The sequence below is a fragment of the Leptinotarsa decemlineata genome, unplaced genomic scaffold (genome assembly GCF_025532065.1).
Source record: "Leptinotarsa decemlineata unplaced genomic scaffold, Ldec_3_MD MMD2_P_RNA_scaffold_5, whole genome shotgun sequence".
Classification (NCBI taxonomy): Eukaryota; Metazoa; Arthropoda; class Insecta; order Coleoptera; family Chrysomelidae; genus Leptinotarsa; species Leptinotarsa decemlineata.
The window spans coordinates 2,160,583-2,179,728 of NW_027412532.1; the positions used below are offsets into that span (position 1 = coordinate 2,160,583).

Sequence of the window (19,146 nt, forward strand, 5' to 3'; positions counted from 1 at the left end):
TAAAGTAGAATATCTAGGTACGTATAAAGTATGTCAACTTGATATAGGCGCTGTTGCCAATATGTGAATTAGAAACAAATCCCTTTAAAAATTGAAACCCAACATTTGAAACATCAATTTGAATACTTTTCGAAGTGAATTTAAAAGCTCATGAATTAAACTCAACTTTATTTTGTTCAAACTTGCATTTGCTGCAATAACCCAAATTAAGTAACATTCCCCATTGATATGTAGTGATAGTGACTGCAAAAATTAGACATTACACCGCCTGTTTCGATTTTCGCGCAGTGCTAATCTCCAGGAAAATCGAGGTTCCTCTCCATCGCCACATTAATTCGAATCTCGCCAATAAGCTCTCCCACATACATTCCGAGGGATCGCGAGAATATTTCACCGAATTCCGTAATAAAGTTAGTGGACAGCTTTAGTGGCCCGCCGAGGTAGTTGCGGACGGCAAGTTTGTGCTGTGTCCGGCCACCGGCAAGATAATAAAACTCAGCGCTTAAGCCGGGCCGAGCAAAGCCTCGGCTGAAGTAAATTGCCGGCCAGGATTACGGGATTTGTTTAGGAGCTCTAACGATGACCTGGAAGCTACCTGTGAGAGAAAGGTCCTTCTGACCGCTAGGTGAATTCAATCCTTTCGCGCGGAGAGCATTTAAATTAAAACGGCCATCGGGCGAGGGCTTGGGCGGGGCTGTGCCTGAGAGTTGTTACACGTTGTTGGGGAATTGTTGTTTTTTACCACTTTTATTTGTAACTAACGTTCCTGCAGTTTCGTCCTATACGGACATTTTCAAACTTATACAATGAACTAACAATGGTTCATTACATTAGCCCTTATATACAACCCCCGTAGGTACTAATAGAGGTACTTGGCTTGATTGAGTACCTAAATTTACAGTTTACAATGCGGATGTGCCAATTTAAAAACCGGTGAGTAAACTAAATGGATTTGTTCATTCAACAGGTTGCACCTGCAATATTTATGCTTGTGAATTTCCAAGGATTCTAAATAATTGAGTTCATAACCATTTCTTGCATAGTGCAAAATTTCCGTATCGTTTAGATTCGGAAACTTGTAGTTGCATGTTGCATTTTTTTCCTAGTCTGAAGGACCTTTCATGTTCAGCATACCGTTTTTGAATTTCGGCCACATTGTCCCACATTATCACTATTACCCTCCGGACACCTAACTTATAAACTCCAGATTTCTCCAACTTGTCCACCTTATCTTTGGCATTGAAAAGGAAATGAGCAGTGGCGTAACTACAGGGTGGCAAGTCGGCAAAATGCCACGGGCCCCTAGCCGGAAGGGGCCCCCGGTCAGGGGAAAACTCCAAACATTTATTATTTATTATACATGTTACGCAAGCACTCAAGTAGTTAGCAGTTTATAGTTGTAAGAATTGGGTGTTTGTTCCAAATGAGGATATATTTAATTAGTCAATTGTGAAAATAGGTCGACAATGTCTACTCAGTTAGAAATTTATTCTGATATTTAAAATAATTTATAAGATAACAATCATTTTAATTTTCAATCTACCTATAAAAATAATCATTTACATCGTCGATAGGTATCGGTCGTACCTATTTGAAAAGCACAAATCACTATTTTGACAAAATGTAACCACCAAAACTATTCACCTATGTTCATCGTTCTTTCAATAATTATAAAATTGTACGCTTGAATTGGGCATCGAACAAAAAGGTGAACTTTCGTTACATATATTTTTTCGGCCGCTTCTTTGGCATTTCTTAGCAATCAGATTTTTCATTTAATAAAAACTATGGTATTATCACAAACTGTTCACGGTGTTGTTCTAGAAAGTATCAGAGTGGAAGCGAAAAATGAAAGCGAAAGAAGGAGTCTAAAGAACAAAATAAAAAGATACCTAAAATACATCAGTACTTTAAGAATCAAGATGGTATAGTAGAAGAATCAAATGAACAGCGCATGGGAAGGGCAGAGAATGATGTCGTCATAAGTGGCAATATCGCAGAGCCCGATAACAGTGAATATTTAGATTCAGAGCAACCACAACCCGGTACGAGCAAATCTTCAAACGGATCATTTTTGGATATAGTAAAATTGGACACTTTACCGTACTTTACTGATAAAGGTAACTTCAAAGAAATGATCAAGTAAAACGGTTTGTGATTGAAATCCAACCCTGTGAACCAAAAGGCTTCTTTTTAAGGGATAGAAACAAAATACCTTTCTTGGATAGATATTATTACAATATTACTAAATCTGGCGTGAAGTTATAACGTACGTGGCCCTACTATTCCCTATTGCCTCAAAAAGCATTTTGTGAACCATGTTGGTTATTCACAAATAAGGCATCTAAAAATATACAACATATTTGAATACAAGGCTATGATGATTTGTGAGGATGAACGTCTCTTAGAACCTGAAAGCTTGTTAGAAGTGAACGTATTCTATAGTGTATTAGACATTATCATTAATCAACTGAAATCGCGTTTCCTTGGAATGAATGAAATTGTTTCCAATTTCAGTGTCTTGCAACCTGCCACTTTGCAAAATTTGAACGATACTGATTCATTGGAAATGGTTTTAGCATTTGTCCATCTATATAAAGAAGATATACCATCTCGTTTTCCAAGGAAATTCTCAGTTTTTGGTCCTCTTTTAGACACGAAATAGAAACTTCATCTTCTATAAGAGAACTTGCTGACTTATTAATAATAAAAAAATCATTCTATATCTTCAAGCTTTCCTAGAGTCTTCACTGCATTCCTATTATCTCTCACCATTCCTGTGACTACAGTTAATGCCGATCGATCATTTTCTAAACTGAAATTGATAAAAACTTATTCAAGACATTCTATTCAGGACATTCAAGACAGGTTAAGCAACTTGGCTATTCTATCCATCGAAAATTCTATGGCCCGAAATTTGAACTTTGATGATGTCATTACCACTTTTGCTGAACAAAAAGTCCGAAGGAAGGAGTTTTATTGATTAACATTTTATATTTTGAACACCTTGTGTGCTTACAACAATATGATGATTCGGACTGCCTATATCAAATTGCTTTTTCGTTTTTCAAATCATTTTGACCACTCTATGTGCCCATATCAATTAGATGCTAACTGTACTTTAAATTAGGTACTTTTAATTTAAAGTGAATTATCAGAAAATTAAGTACCCAAGTATAATTATAAAGTTTGTATGTACCTATTTAACATAGTGATTTATTATTGTACTCTCACAAGTTGAAGTGTATAATAAGTATTAATATTTAAAAAAAAATAGCATTATTGTTGGTTCAGCTCCTTTATATTGGATGGAGGGGGCCCATCTGATGAATTTGCCACGGGACTCGAACGGTATAGTTACGCCACTGAAAATGAGATAACCTGGCATGTGGCCTGAATGCCACTTCCACATTTTTGTGAAGAAACCTGCAATTATCTGTGTTCTTTTTCCAAAATACGTCAGAGTTACCCATTTCTTGATTTCTGGTTGTTTGACCTGAGGGTATATTAATCTGTAAGTGAATTTCTGGCTTTGTTTTCTGACTAACTTCAGGATAGTATCTGCGTTGAAACCATTATTATAACCTATCTGTGTAATTATATCAATTTCCCTAGCTAGATTGTTAGCAGACCTTATAACTTTGTATGTTTATCTGCATGCATGTTTATGACTTAACAATTATGACTTATCCCATCTACACATTATATAGCAAAAAGGATCAATAAAATCTACCTATCTATATTTTTTTAAGGAAGAGGAGAAAGCTTTATAGACTCTGTGCCGGATTCCTACCGACTAAAACCCCTCCCCCGTTGCTCAGCAATACGTACCGGAAACCGCTCTTGCATTACTTCGATACGTATGCCCTGGGCAGTGTTTGTGTGAAACACTTAAGGTAAATTTAAGAACTATACGACATTTACGAAAACATTTAAAGAAAATATCACTGTTATTATCACGAACTTTTGGCAGCTAACTATCACATTTAGTAATAGATTTGTGCTCCGACTGATCTCAAGTTTTCTTGAGCTTATTACCCGAGTTTTTCGTCACCTGCTTTCTCTTTCCTTAGTTTAGATGATTTCTCTAATCGTCCTATATGTTTTGTTCCAAGTCTCTTCTCCACGTAAAAGACTTTCCATCATATTTTCCGCACTGAATATGGTGTTCGTTTCACGTGCATACAGAAGTCTCGCATTTTCCCATCTTATACAGACAAAAAGGGTGTGTTCTACGTTATCGTCTGCATTGCAGTAAAGACAATCTGGAGATTCTGCTCTTCTGCGGTACCTAAGGAAACAACCGTGCCCCGACAGTTCCTGGGTGAGGTAATAGTCCACCTCTCCGTATGTTCGATTCATTAACCGGTGTGTCCATCCACCGGTGTCCCATTTTCGTTTTCAGTTATTCATCAAATTTTCTCTAGCGATTTCCTTGGAAATGCATGCATATTGCGTTTTTCTCTCGATGACTTGGAACTTTATTGGTAGAATTCCACCAATAACACATGCGGCTTCTGCAGATATAGTTCTATATGCACTACATATTCTAATTGTTGATTTATTTTGTCGGCCGGTTAGTTTTTGGACTAATTTTTTGTTTTGCGTTACTGTGTGCCATTATGGTGAACCATACAAAATCTGGGAGTGTACTACTCCAGACAAAATCTTTCTCTTGGAAGACCTAGGACCCCCAACATTGGGCATCAGATTTGCCAGCGCAAAAACTGTTTTTTCTGCCTTGAGGATACTTTGGGTGTTCGGCAAAGGTAAGCTTCTTGTCAAGCCATACCCCAAGATACTTAATAGCTTTGCTCAGTACTATCTCTGTGCCTTGGAGATCAAAAGTTATTGGTCCCAGTTTTCTCTTTTTAGTGAGCAATACTGCTTCGGTTTTTCTTGGAGCTAAACTAAAAAGTCTACTTTTCATCCAGTTTGCCACCAGCAACAGTGCTCTGTTTGCAGTGTTTATTAAAAGTTCTTCTCTTTTTTCTGCAACGGTCATCGTCACATCATCAGCAAAGCCGACCAATGTGACTCCTTCGGGCATTTTCATCGAAAATAGACCATCGTATAATATATTCCATAAAGTAGGACCAAGAACTAAACCCTGAGGCACGCCGCTATTGATGCTAACAACTTTTGTCCCTTCCTTTGTTTCCAGAAGAATATTTCTTTCTGATAGATAGGATGCCATTATGGTATGATTATGATTTCCTTATTCCTAAGTGACCTGCCACGATATACTATTGAACGTATTTTTTACGTCTAGAGTGATTCACGCACATAGTTTTGTTGAACGGCGGCTCCTTGTGCATTATTTACTACCATAATGATCGCGTCTACAGTTTGTCTATCTATTTATCCATCTATCTATCTATCTATCTACGGAGAAAATATCGGATATACCGTGGCTTTCATAAGATGTCATAGACCAAAACAACCATAATCAGATGATAATAAAAATGATTTATCAATCTGGAGGGACTGAATCATAGTCAATCATCAAAATACGTTAGTTACACCATTTTTATAGCTAAAAATGTCTATATTCTGTTTCCTATAATAGTAAAGAGTAATTAATACACATTAATGAGAAGTCATGCTGTAGGAAATTCAGTTTTTAAACAACTTTTGTGATAACTATTTTTTGATAGTTATTCAATTGACAAACAAAAATTCGCCTCCTTATTTCAAGATGGCGGATGACGTAATGGGCCTGGTACCCCAAGAACTTGAATTTAGACTGCCAGTGACTTCCCCCTAAAAATTCCAGAAGAAAATTATCAGTGAAAAGTTTTGCTCCTAATTTGACTGGGCTATATACTTTTCATATTTTCAGAAGCTTTATCTCTGTTGAACGCGAATTTTAGCTCGACTATATATTCGAACACATGTGATGAAAAAGGACACTTTTATCTGTATTCCATTTGTAGTACACGATTTTCAATCACCTGGAAAATGACCCATCATTTGACCACCGATATAAATATTCACAAACGTCATTTCGGAAACAATTCATACCGAAATATTCCCATCTAAGCCTTCTCGACCACACCGATTCAGCTAGCCGGAATTCATTTAAAATCGATGAATTGTAAATAATCTGAATTGCATTAATTTTTTGCGGATATTAAAAATCAGTGAAGTTGCTTCGAAATTGATTTCGAATGGGAGGATTATTGCCTGTAATGGGAACCGAAAGCCGAGCTTTGCGAGCCGTGGCTTTTTAATCTGTTTCGTATTTAGTTAATCAGATCGGAATTCCGATTGGGAATCGAACCGGTTTATAATTTCGTTCTGTTATTGTTTCATTAATATTTCGCAGTTTTAGATTGGCGGAAGCATTTGATTTCGATATTGGAATAGTTCATTTGCCGGTTCTTTAATTGAAAAAAACAATAAATGAATGAACATCTAGATTTTATATGGTTTTTTTATGTGATTCAACGAATATCATAAATAGTAAATCAACACGTAACAATGTTTCGGGATAAGAGACCTGCCTCTTCAGCACCAAACTGTACGTAATGACATTCATTCGCTTATTTTTAACTCAATCCCAGCCATAGGAATCTTATTTGAATTGAAAGGGGTATATTTTTAGGAGATATTAATTTTTGAGAAAAGAAGTTTTTGGCTTTCTACTTCCCCATGTAATTATTCCTTCAGTTTTTGCGATACAACTTGAAAAGAAAAAGTGAAAAGACAGAAGTCAGTCGATTCAAGATGGCTTTGTTCGCTCTAAATTGAACGTAAGATTCCACTAGGAATAAACTTCAAATCCCCCCGTTTAGCGAAGTTTCCGGTAAAAGACGTAACCACCGCAGCCGATGCACTGTAACTCATGCATCATCTCTAATCCCGACCGGAACGACCTGTACACGAATATACAGTATGTTTACCGAAGCCCGGGCTACGTATATTATTTGCTAAGCCTCGCGATACACATGTCAATAAATAGTGAAGTGCATGCAGCGAACACCTCTAAGGCAAAGCTCGTGCCTATCTCACTCAGATAAGGATTAAGGGAAATCCCCGAAATCCCTATATATGCAGCTCTGGATCTAGTCGGTTCTTGTGCTGCAGGCTAGATGCTTATTGATATATTGGTCTATGGCATATCGGCGTGTTGGATATAAGCGGATATAACCTTACCAATTTCTCAATGATGTGTGTCTCCGAATAGTTTTGTAAACAAATATGTTCACCAAAGTAGTTGTCGTTTACTCAGTATGCTTTGCCAAATTACCATGGAAGGATATAGCATTCAACAACATGTTCAAAGTGTACAAAAAGACCATCAATGGAAATGAAGACTGAAACTTCTTGGATATGTAGGTGATCACTAAAGACTCATCGGCAAGCACAATGAAAATATTCTGTATTGTTCATTAATTAGGTTACATTTAGATAATCCATTCTGTGGTGTCCCTCTTACTCAGTGTATAAAACGACACTGGAAAAGGTTCAAAATTAATTTCTGCGTAGTGCTGCATACAAAATGGGCGTTCAAATGGACCAGCGACATGACTACACTGATCACAAGCCAACAAAAAAATGTTTTTGAAAACTTTGTTTACTTTAATAGCTGATTTTCATAGATTTTTGTGTGCTGAATCCAAATCTGGTCTTAGTTTTTTGTATCACCCATAGTTTTTGTGAAATTGACTTTTATATGTAATCTAAAATATGTACGATATATGGTAAACTCATTAAAACACTATGTTGAATCACTATCATGGTTTTTGATTACAGTAGTTTACTTGAAATAATGATACAGTATTGTAATGTAGGTTTCACTAGTCAGATGAAATTGGTTTATACTTCCTTTCTCTTTCTTCTTTGAAGTTTCTTGTGTAGCTTTTCCTGCGATGCGTCGCTTGTTGAGCTTTACGGTGAAGTGACCAACAGTAGTCTCTCATCATGTTGATGTTCCAGCAGCCCTAATAACGTGTTTCCATCAATTTAATATCTTGGTGAAAACGCTCACCCTGCTCCTCACTAACATCTCCCAAATTTTCCGAGAAATAATCAAGATGACTTCAAGAAGTGGACTTTCAGGCTCATCAAACATCCTAGCGTTTTGAAATTTTTCAACATGTTAGCTACAGTGGTACGATATTCTGGGTATTTTGCATTTCCTAAGAATTTTGTAACAACTTGCTTGAATTATACCCATGCTTGTGTCTCTGGTATGGTTATTAGGGTTTCAAAGTTTACATCGAACATCATTTTTCGAATGTCGGGTCCTACAAAGACGTCTTCTTTGAGTTTAGCCTCTGAAAGGCTTGGAAATTTCTGACAGAGATACTTGAAACAAGGTCCATCTTCAGGCAATGCCTTTACAAACTGTTTCATGGGGCCTAACTTTATATTTTGAGGTGGTAAAAGAATGTTTCTAGGATCTACAAGGTTTTTTAGGAAAATGTTCTTCTCGCCGGGTTTTAAAGACTCCCTCACAGGCCAGTTCTTTCTGCATCAATGTAGATCCCTTGCTCTACTGCCCCATTTACACAAAAAAATATGGAAATTTGGTAAAACCGCCTTGCTGACCAAGAAGCATGCATGTTACTTTCAAGTCATCACACATCATCAAACCATGAGTCGAATACACAATTTTATTCAACACTATTTCTAGGTTTCTAGAAATAGTAATTTGTACAGAATAGCCAACAGGTATAGATGCATATGTGTTGCTATTGTGTAACATCTTTAAAACTCGTTTCGGAAGAATCAATAAACAGCCTCCAGTCTTCCTTTCTGTATTCAACACCAAACTCTTTGATCAGACCTGGAATGTTTGAGCAGTACAGTAAATCACCTTCTTGTTCAAAAAATTTCGAAAACTGCTGCTCTCTCTTTCTATACACATACATACTGGTTCCAACTGCCAACAAGTTCTTTTCTTTCAGTCTAGAACCAAGCAATTCAGCTTTTTCTTTTGTTAACCCAAGATCCCTAACTAAGTCGTTAAGCTCAATCAAAGTAAACAGTTAAGGCTCTATATATTTGGTGTAGCACAATGGAACTCTTCATCATGTTGTTCATCTATATCCGACAGTACATCAGAAAACATTTCCGTTTGAAGAGAATTCACATCATCTGGAGGTTCTGAGACCGGCAAATCTATATCGTGTCCTTCTGGTCGAATGTCGGAAATTAGGTTAGGATAGCTTATTACCTTCTTGTTTTGCGAGTTATGGCCAGTAATATCAATACTACAAAAGTAGTATGGTTTCTGGGTTTCCTCCATACCTACCATACCTACTTTGATGTTTTTTAATAACAAACTCAACATCAATATAATAAAAACTGTCAGCAGAGTTCTTACAACCGCGATGAGACATTTTAATTAGCACATGTACTGGAAACCAGAAAGTTAGGTTAGGTTGACAATAAACAAAACATCAGCAGTGAACAGAACAATATAATTTCCCTTCTTCTGGACAGTAAATGTGTTTCAGCAGTGCTGCCAACATTTCTACATCCCAGCACAAATTATTTCACAATTTTATTTGTAGTATATAAAAGCTGTTGAATTCTGTAATAAATCAAAAAATTTAATATATTGATGTGCAAATATGAAAAAATAGTAGGTAATACGGCTTAATAAGTGTCATATTTGGATTTAGCACCCTAATAAACAGAATACTCAGGTGTTTTAAGTAAAAAAGTTTCTTCATCGTTGGCCTGTGATTCTTTTTACCTTACAGCTAACCACATTGAAAAACAGGAGGATTGAGACTGATCTAATATTTCTATTTGAATTATTGTCAGGCCAAATCAATTGCTCAGCACAGGAGTTTGATGGTAGATCCATAGAGAATCCCAAAGAAGTATCCAATATGTTTAATGAGTTTTTTAAATCAGTTCCTGAGAAAATCCATCAAAATATTTTAGAAAAAATATCATGCAGAAATGAGCAAGTTTCAGTTAATTTCAGAGAACCTATAGTTAACACCAATTTCAAAAGCATTTGTTCTTTCACGGAAGATGAACTTATATCCTCAATATATCCAAAATTGAAAAATAAACATTCTGCAGGTCCCGACGATATTCCAAACTTTTTAGTAGGAAGGATACTGAAAATAATTGCGAAACCATTAGTATATGTAATAAATCTTTCATTCTGTTATGTATTATTTCCATCAATATTAAAAAAAGAAAAGTGATTTCAATTCACAAAAAAGGTAGTCCGTCGCAGATAGAAAATTATCGGCCAATTACAGTTCCGTCATCATTTTCAAAAGTCATAGAGTATTGTTTTCTGGACAGGTTTCTTCAGTTTGTAAATGAGAATAATATATTAACAAATAGACAGTGGTTTTGTTGCAGGCAAATCTACATCAACAGCCATGCATAACTTGTGTAAAGAGTTAATTTCATCTATCGAAGCCGGCGAGTGCCCTGTGGGTATTTTCTGTGATCTCAGCAGGGCATTCGACTGCGTTGATCACGACCTTCTCATAACAAAGTTATCTAGATATGGAGTTCGGGATGCTCCTTTGAGGTGGTTACAATCATTTTTGAGAAATAGGATGCAATATGTCAGTCTAAGATATCAAGATGGAAATTCCATTGAACACTTCAATTCTGATGAAAACCAAATCAATATAGGTGTTCCTCAAGGTTCCATCTTGGGACCCATATCATTTCTTTGCTACACAAACGATCTTCCAAATAGTTATGATGGAGCCTCGTTCACTTTGTATGCAGATGATACATCTATAGTTGTTTCCAATAGAGAAGAAACAATTCTTAACGAACAATGCAATATTCTTATGAATTACATAAATGAATGGTTCGTTGATAATTACTTATGCTTAACGTGGAAAAGACCAATTTCATTCGTTTTCATAACGGACAAATCTAGATTTATCACTGCGCTCAAATGATACAAATATTTCGAGAAAACAAGACACAAAATTTTCAGCCCTTTATGTGGATGAACATTTAAATTTCAATAAGCATTGTGAACATATTATCTCTCACCTGAATTCAGAAAGTTACAAACTGAAAAACCTTAAAACTGTAATGAATGAACACAAACTAATACAATTATGTCACGCTCTAGCTGAATCAAAACTGAGATACGGTCTTTGTTTCTGGGGAACATCTGCGCTAGCTGACAAAATGTTTAAAGCGCAGAAAAAATTATCAGAAGTATAGCAGGAGTCTCTTCCAGACAAAATTGTAAAGAACTCTTCATAAAATACAAAATTTTAACCTTACCCTCACTGTTCATCTTTAAGTTGTGTATATATATATATATATTTGAAAACAAAAATAACTTCCTTATGAATTTTAATTATCACTCTAGGACAACAAGACAATGTTCTTTGTTTCATATTCCATTTGCCAAATATGAGGTTGGAAAGAATTCCCCAAGTATACTTGGTTTAAAAATTTTCAACAACTTACCAGATGACAAAAAATTGCGAAAGAATAAAAATATTCAAGTCGAATTTGAAACGTTTTTTTTATAAATAATTGCTTTTACTGCCTTTCAGAAATTTTCGAATAGTTTTCACCGCTTTAACTGGTACTATGTTCTTTATGGTTTCTTAATATTTTTATTATGTTGATGTTCTGTTGTTGTTACTTGTTTGTTGTTGTTTGACTTCGATAATAGAACTACCTCGAAAAACAGCACGCATTTCCGTTGCCTTTCTGCATTTTATTTATCTTATTTTAGTATCTGAATGTTGGCATGTAACACAGTACCATGTGGTAAATGTAGTTATATAAGCTTGACGATTACCATACCATGTAATTTTTGTCTAAAAGGTAATAAAGTATTATTATTATTATTATTATTATCTCTTCGGTTAGCCTGAGAATGAAGCAAAGAGTAACAAAGGAAAAGAAGAAGTACCTGATTGAGAGCCTCGAGGTATTCTAAAGAAAAAAGAGACACAATACTTTCATTGTGAAGGAGACAAGAGGACCCAATTAAGAACCTGGAGGCACACCGGAACTTAATTATGAGAAATCTCACCCCCTTTGTTAGGCTTCCAACTGAAGATACGATTTCAAAGTGCTCTTTTACCCTTCAAACTATTTTGCGTTTTCAGTGACGTTACATTCGAAATGAATTGAAACTCCAATATGAGTCGGATACGATTTTGCGATTGATTTCGCGCCCTAAAAGACACCGACAGTCGAACGGCTAGGGGTTGCCCGGTCTTCGTTATCCCTCCAGTGACAACTCATTGTTGCGAGGTTAAGATAAATGATTGTAAAATAAAACATTGCCTCCCCATGAGGAACGCGCTATTATTGACGTATAAGCGGAAACCAATGGGGTGAATCTCTAGACGCGAAATGTAAATATTGCTGTTTCAAATTTAGGAATGAAAAATATAGATAGAGTTAGAGCGAGTGGGAGAGATATATGTTTACTGAAGAAACTCGACGAAACTGAATGAGTTTATTGGAAAAGTAATGATACAAAAACTGAGAAGAGATGAATAGTGAATTTGACATAAAAAATTGCAATGACCGATTAAGAATCAAGCATAGAGCCACTAAGTCATCAACATCATGGTAATAAAGGAATCCTTGCTCAGAAAAGGTCTCCCAACATCTTGTATCAACCATAAAGAAGAAAAGCCTCTAAATTACTTACGAAAAGATAAAACCATGAGGATTCTACCTGCCTTCAAAAAAAATGACACCGTTGTGATGAATGCCAATCTCTACGAGCAAAAGACCAAAGCTTTCTTCAAAAGGGACAATATACGAAGATTGAACGGGATTCTACTTCTTCGATAGAAAGAACAGTAAACCTTGAAGAAATATCAAATTTTCTTCTGGAAAAGGACAGGTTCCCGCTAATACCTCACCACAGAAACCCCTCCACCTGCGGGGATCATCCAAAATCCAAAAGAAGGAAGTTCTGTTTGGATTTATCCGTTTCTGAGATCAACAAGTTGTCGAAATGTCTACTTCTAACCGCTACAAGGAAGAGAACCTAACCTAACCTAACCTAACCTAGCCTAACCTAACCTTACCTAACCAAAGTGCAGAGCACTTTGTCGAGTTACTGGAGCTAATATCAGAACGAGATCAACTGATTATTTTGGTACGAAAAGCCTGAATACTGAAGTTTCTACCAATAGGAGTAATCATATGATTACTATAGATCTAGTATAGGTCGAATGGTCTGACGCCTATTAGAAAACAACTACTCCCCTGGCTAATACAACGAAGGGCGTTGGATTATATCCGACAGGCGTCAGTGCAGGAATCTTCACAGAAAATGTCCTGCATATGCAATTGGCAATACAACTGAAAGAGTCGACCTTCAATTTTTAAAAGGACACCCTTGCAGACCGGTTTCGGGCTCATTAGCCAGTCATCAGTGCAAGATAGTGGTTATCATCGATCTACTGTTTCCAGCTGAAGAATTAATGTTCGAGCAAGAGGATGGACTACGAGTGGGATGGTTTCAAAGATTGGACTACTGAAAAAGTCCACAAGAAGCCTCGAGTTTGGTTGAGATATTTCACAGTATATGAAACCATGGAGACACGGAGCTGAACACTTTTTTGCAGCATCTCAACAGCATATCTTCTATAACATAAACAATGGAGAATGAAGTCCACACTCAATTGCCCCTTCTAGATGCGATGGTGAAGAGGACCTACGAAAAACTAAAAACTAAAATAATTGAGAAAAGATGTGTATTATTACTGAATTTCCTCTACAAAAAAACATGAGAATGCAAAGTCATACAAGACGGCTACCGTTTTTTAAAAAAATTGCTCACTTTCGATATTTCTATACAGACGAGTTTGGGAACTCAACCAGACAGCAGATTCTTCAAAAAATTTCACTACTGTAATTTATTTGGTTGAACTGTCCTACCTAAAGACATTTGAACGATTAGCCCACTATGGCAAATCACCATCGAATCGAAGCATTTCTAAATCAATGGCATAATAAAGCTACTATTACGGCAAGGGTGATTCTTGCTACCCCATTCCGAACACATGTTATCGTGAACAACACCCTTTGGAAGCTAATGCACCGTGAAATATGAATACTCGTAAATGAGTGATATCTTTTTACATCGATGAATGGAATTGTGGGTTAATAAATTAAGAAACGTTAGCTTGTGTAAGGGGTTCGGAACAAGTGCAGTGATGATGATAACAGAAGGAATCTGATAGGGGTGTGGTAGGTGATGTTTTCTTGACTGTGTAGTGTTCTGTACCATATTCTGGATTACATTCTTCATGTCATGGAATTAAATATTGTTGATGGCAAAATTCCAGTTCGATGAAATGCAAAGTCTCCCAAATGGATTATGAAACTATATCACATCTAGCTAATGAGTTGAAATGTGGTTTAGTCATGGAATTATCAAGACCTCATGCATCATCAGTGCTCAGGAAAATTTCAATGAGGAGAAGAGAGACTGAAGAAAGTGGAGGATAAAGGTGACAGAGGAAGAAGATATTCAGGCTAGGTTTTGGAAAAAAAACTGTGTTTTAGAGTTTCTATTACCTCTCGAAGTAATAGGCCCTTTGTTCGAAATTTTCCGTGACAAAGTTTACCATCTCTGGACTCAATAGACTGGCCATTGCAGTACCATCCGTTTGTTCGTAAAAACCACCATCCCGCTGGAAATAATTTGATGATAAAAACTATCAGACGAAGTTAAAGTCAGCTAAAAAGTTAGGAGGAAGATTTTCCTGTAGTCAGGTTGGCCAAATGTTAGCACTTCAAGTCAAGCAGTTAGTTTAATTCATCAATGTTCGTACCACGACAAGAAATGTCGGTAGTGGCAACATTATGTTCAGTTTTTGAAGTGAACCATTCGACAAGTACTGTGTGTACCTATAATTTTGAATTCTGTGTGGATTAGAATGAAAATACCCAAAGAAAGACCCTAGATCGAGTACCGTTATCAAACTACTTTGGTAACAAACTTTTCAGTTTAAAATGCGATAAAAATGGTGTCCTTCTGTTTCATGGTAATAGCGGTTTTGTTCAAACCGGACGTTCTGGAGCATTGCAGGTTAACAGTATTATTGCTATTCCATCATTAACCAACAATTTGATAAAGTAAACCATACAGGGATGATGGCTGAGTTTAATAAATCGTATTCTACAAGTAACCTCAAAAAAGATATAACTGAGCTAAATCGGGTGTCCGCACCGGCCATTCCTCGACCGATCCACCTCAAAGGTATGTTGAGAAGGTGCTCCATCTTGTTGAAATATTAAGCTACAACTTGAATTTTGGCTTAGAATAACTCCAAAACGAACATTGCCTGCACAAACCAGAACAGCAACACTCTTCTCGATGCACGTTTCATCCATCCAACTGGCGTAATTGGAGATGAATTATACTTTCAAAGGATCAGTTTTTGGTTCATTCCTTATACTTTATATTTCTGCAGATCAATTGCAGATGATATCTAATTAATCAGAGTCAGTCAACTTTGTGCATTTCAAGATGAGCCAATACAAAAAAATGAAGAATTTTGAAGCAACTCGAAGCAAGCAAGTACATTCCTCTGTGTCGCATTGACTTTTTTATATATTATTACGTCAGAAGTACTCATTTGTAAATGCTCAAATATTACAAGATTCGTCATAATCGGTGGACGAAATATTTGTTACTAGTTCTCTTGGTAGGTCATATAATTATATGATTTTCTTTTATAAAATATGATTCTGTATTTAATACTATGTATAAAATGCAGTTTTATAAATAGTAGTAAACTGTTCAAGGTCGTATCGTCAACAACACATGTAAGGTTCCATGGTGTAATGGTTAGCACTCTGGACTTTGAATCCAGCGATCCGAGTTCAAATCTCGGTGGAACCTACTTTTTTTTAATAATATCCATGTTTTTAAAACATTGATTCGAGTAAAACAGAACCTCCCTAACTTTTTAATCATTTTTTTATAGAGTTTTATTAATACCTGCATTTGAAATTTGACATACTTCAGAAATGAGTAGTTCACAAAGTAATTTCACAAACTACACAAACTTTATTTTAAAAAATATCACATTTTTGACATATTTCACTACCACAGTAGTTTTTCGTAGTGAATGATCTACTCTGATATTTTTGGAAATAAAATTTGTGAAGATCACATCTTTTCCGGTATAGTTTGTGAAAAAAGCGGATAGTTGTTGGTTCACAGATGGATCAAAAACACCGTCCCGTTCTGGTGCAGGTGTTTTCAGTCGCAGACCTAGGACAGAGATATCCAACTGTCTAGGAACCTATGCGGCGTTGGAAGCTCTTGGCTCCTATACAGCAACGTCTAAATCGGTAGCAAATTGTCAAAAACGACTCTCCTCGATCGAAAGACTTAACAGATTGTCTCTGGTCTGGATTCCTGGCCATACTGGCCTAGAGGCAACGAGGCTGCTGACTTCTTGGCAAAGAAGGGGGCTCCAAGCACCCAGAACCTGTCATCGGACCAGAACCTGACATTGGCATCGCTTTAGGTTTTGCCAAACCTGTCATAGGCTTTGCCAAACAAAGATTGAACACCTGGATGACAAGAAGATTTGTGGACTTCTGGCAGAATCTTCCAGGATTGTCCAGCTGGGGACAGAATCAGGTTCAAAGAGTTCGGCAGAACCGTACCCTCACCATCTGACCTGAAAGACCACTCACCATACAAACTAATCGGCTTCGTTAAGAAGCTGGGTTTATTCGGTCGATTGTGAATAGGTATGAGCCACAATAAACCCTTTTTTCAGATGAAAACACAAGTTGGACTGCCTCTTCGATCGCGACACAGAACAGTTGTGCTGATAACGACCGCCCTTGAAGATGACACGTGGATGTCGTCGTCGGAGTGGAGCACAAAAGGCGTGAGCTCAAAATAAACTGTAATCTAAAATGAATATGTGTTTCAATAAATATTGAAGTGAAATAAGAGAGGACTGGCGGGCCCCTACGCCAGTAACCAGGCTGGATGTCGAAGGATTCGAAGAGGTCATTAGTTCTATACGATATACAGGCTGATTCACGGTGGATGGCACATTGGACGTTTCTGGTGAACCAGACAACGGATCACTTTGAAAATTTAATGGAGGGCATATTCGGACATTCTATAGCCAACTAAAATATTTTCGACAATGCGGTGTTGCCGCTTCTATTAGCAAGCAGTAGCAACTTTGATTTTTCAAATGGAACACTCTGTATATAATATTATTTTTGGAATCTCCAACAATTGCCCGACAACTTTTCTCGATATTTCCCTATACCTATCTGTTACCGTTTTCGAAATAAAAATTAATTTCAATTTTTTTCTTCGAAAATCATGACTTCCAAAAATGCCGATATCTTTTAGTTAAGAAGTACTATGATATCGAAATTTGGTTTGGAGTTAGGTGATACTTGGACACTTTCCACACGTCAGCCTAATCTCCGTTACTTCAATACAGGGTGGTAAAAAAATACAGTTTTTTCGTTTGCTTGAAAAAGTTGCTGAAATTTGATTACTTTAAATGGAATACCCTGTATATTATTAAAAATTCGGAAAGCTGCTGAAATTTGCTTTCTTTCTATGCATATCATACCTATACCTAACTAGTCAAGTTTCGGACTTATGAACATTTATTTGTGAAAATGTCCCTTCAGAATGGTATTTCCATTCGGTATTTGGTAAGCAGGCCATGATTACTATTTGACAGTAGCGTTGTGACATTCTCCTAATAATATCGACATTTTCGTCACTTCAGAAGTTGCAAATACCTTCAAAACGATGGAACAAAACTATTCAAACGAAGTTCTTATGAATTTGTTTATTATTTTTGGACAGTGTGACAAAATTATCAGCAGAACATGTAGAAAGTTCAATGAAATGTATACGAATCTACCGCCAATGAACCTCAAGAAATGTATACGAATTCAGAACAATTTCAATATGTTTGGATAAACTTTAAAAAAGCACCAAGAAACTTGAAATTGGAAATATTGATATGAATAATTATAAAAAAGTAAAAAAATCATGTGGAATATTTCAAAATATGTTCGAATCGCTGGCCGTTCACTTCCAAGCACTTTAAAATGCGGGTGTTGACTGCTTTCGTGGTGGCAGATCTGATTTCATTGGGATCCAAATCTTCAAATGTTTGGGCAATCCTTTCTAATAATTCATCTCTCGAACGCACGGGTATTTTGTAAACTTTTTCTTCAAACATTCCCCACAAATAAAAATCTAATGGATTAAGATCGGGTGATCTCGCTGGCCAATTCCATGGTCCCAAGCGCCTCATCCACCGATCGTCAAATAGTCTATCCAGTTCTGCGCTCACTTCTCTTGTGCAATGTGCAGGAGCTCCGTCTAGTTGGTACCAACAGTTTCGATAATCTTCGAGTGGCAGATTATCCACGAAACTGTCTACAGTATTCTCCAAAATATTCAGGTAGCTTCTGGATGTTAATGACTCCTCGTATATCACGTACCTCAATTTGTTGTCCATCAACATGCAGAAGACATTAAAACTAAATTTTTCTTGAAATCCGGCTTCTTTTGTGACGTGAGGATTTTCACTGGACCAATAATGACGATTTTTTCTATTGAAAATCCCTTCTCTCGAAAATTTCGATTCATCAGTCCAAATAATTTTATTTAAAAAAAGTGGATCTTCTTGAATGCGTGTCAACAACATTTCACAAAATTCTACTCTCTGTTGAGGATCTTGAGGCTTCATTGCTTGAATTTTGGTGAATTTATAATCATGCATTTTATGTCTTCGCAAGATTCTTTGAACCGATGAATATTTTATACCCAAATCTTCTTCAGCACTTCTTATCGATGACTCGGGAAATGCGTGAAAATATGCTAAGACATTAATCTGGTTGTCTTCGAAAGTTACGGGTCGAGGCAAGTTTCTTGGTGCTTTTAAAGTTGATCCAAATGCATTGAAATTGTTCTGAATTCGTATAAATTTCTTGAGGTTCATTGGCGGTAGATTCGGATACATTTCATTGAACTTTCTACATGTTCTGCTGATAATTTTGTCACACTGTCCAAAAATAATAAACAAATTCATGAGAACTTCGTTTGAATAGTTTTGTTCTATCGTTTTGAAGGTATTTGCAACTTCTGAAGTGACGAAAATGTCGATATTATTAGGAGAAAGTCACAACGCTACTGTC

At 36.5% G+C, this 19,146-nt stretch overlaps 1 protein-coding gene and 1 non-coding gene across 2 annotated transcripts in view; both read left to right on the forward strand.

The window, feature by feature from the left end:
- The window catches only part of Ptx1 (pituitary homeobox homolog Ptx1), a 168,131-nt gene that overhangs the window by 32,722 nt on the left and 116,263 nt on the right, over positions 1 to 19,146 (forward strand). The window lies entirely within an intron of this gene.
- On the forward strand, positions 15,773 to 15,844 carry TRNAQ-UUG (transfer RNA glutamine (anticodon UUG)). Its single transcript has one exon. It is a non-coding gene; the product is annotated as a tRNA-Gln (tRNA).